This window comes from Suricata suricatta, chromosome 5, assembly GCF_006229205.1.
Source record: "Suricata suricatta isolate VVHF042 chromosome 5, meerkat_22Aug2017_6uvM2_HiC, whole genome shotgun sequence".
NCBI lineage: Eukaryota > Metazoa > Chordata > Mammalia > Carnivora > Herpestidae > Suricata > Suricata suricatta.
Window position 1 is genome coordinate 137,575,346 of NC_043704.1, and position 1,475 is coordinate 137,576,820.

The 1,475-nt window shown below is 64.9% G+C and overlaps 1 protein-coding gene across 1 annotated transcript in view; it reads right to left on the minus strand.

Moving 5' to 3' along the window:
• THRB (thyroid hormone receptor beta) overlaps positions 1 to 849 on the minus strand; it is a 378,523-nt gene extending 377,674 nt beyond the window's left edge. Inside the window, exon 1 of the mRNA XM_029940360.1 lies at positions 762 to 849. The gene's annotated coding sequence lies outside the window, so the exon portion shown is untranslated. The remainder of the gene's footprint in view (positions 1 to 761) is intronic.
• Between the last annotated feature and the right edge of the window lie 626 nt (positions 850 to 1,475).

Below are 1,475 nucleotides of genomic sequence, written 5' to 3' on the forward strand. Positions count from 1 at the left end.
GGCCGCCCGCCCGAGGATGTGCGCCTTCCTTGGCCAAGCCCCGCAGTCTCCACCCTCCTCCGCCCCCTCCTCCCGGCGGCGGGGTCCCAGGGAGCGCCGGCGACGGGACGTCGCGCGAGTCCAGCAAAATGTCAACTCCTTGGGCGAGGAGAGGCGGCCGCCGCCAGGGCCGCGCCGGCCCTCCCCGGCCACTCCACTTTTATAGGCGTAGGAAGCGAGTGTGGTCCGGGCCCCGGAGTCCCCGCCTCTCCGGGCCCCCCCCCCCCCCCCCCCCCGGTCAGCTCCCCGGGGCGCTGCCTTACTCCGGGCCCCGGGCGCCCGCGCCGCGACGCGTCTGCGAACCGATGACCTGGTTTCCCCTCCAACCCTCGCGGGGTCCTACTGGCGCGGCAGCGGCGGCCAAGAGCAAGCAAACCCGGCTCCGCCAGGGGCGCAGCGAGGAAATGGCCTCCCAGCCGCTCGCCCCGCCGCCGCCGCCGCCGCCGCCGCCCGGGAGCCGCCCGGGTGGCACCCGACGCCCCCAACTGGGTTCCAGGAGGGGCGCTCAGACGTGTCCGCCACAAGGCGCTGGCGGACCCCCTACCCGCAGCTCACGCCCACCCCACCCCCGGCCGGCCGCCTCCGCACCTGCCTCCGCAGGTTCGGGCGCTCCCTCTCCTCCCAGTCCCGGCCGTGCCCTCCACCCAGGGTGCCCTTCCCAGGGCGGCGAAGTTGCGGCGCTCTGGGCGGCCGCGCGTCCACCCACCCCGCGGCTTGCGCACCGAGGTTCGGGTTTGGACGTCATTCCTCTGGTAGGCGAAGAGGAAGAAATGGGGGACGAGTGACAAGGAGGAGGGGGGACCTTCCAGAAGCACGGGCTTTTCTTTGCCTCGCAGGACCAGCGTGGCCCCCGCCTGCGCGCTCCTCTCTCTCCAAACCACTTGTGGCGCGTGTCCGGCGGACAGAGCGCCCTGTCTCCTCCTGGGGCCTCCCACGGGCCGCGCTGTCTGGAGTTCCCTTAACATCACCCGGTCCCCGCCTCCCCTCCCCCACCCCCATCATTTGGAAAATACCTGGCCTGCTTTTGAGGGAGACACCCCTCTGATAATGATGCATGTCCTGGGAGATGGGTGCAGAGTTGAGACATTCCACAGGTTCCAGAAGGGCTGCCCTATTAATTTGCCTTTGCCTTGGGTATGTACGAATAACCCGAAGACAAAAATAATGTATACTCTTGAAGTTCTGCCCAGGCAAATGTGAATTTCTGAAATGACCCCCATCCCCCACCTCAAGTCTTGAAAGCCAAGGGTTCAGGTTAGGAGAAAATGAGGCGGGCAGTTGCATTCTGGGTTTGAAGGAAGCTTGTAAAAATAACGGAGTGTCCCCCAAAACTAAAATGCAGTCGCTACGAAGGTATACTTGCCGTCAACTATGTTGACGACAGGATACAATTATTTTCTTATAGATGATATTAAAAACAAGTCCTACTTCATTAT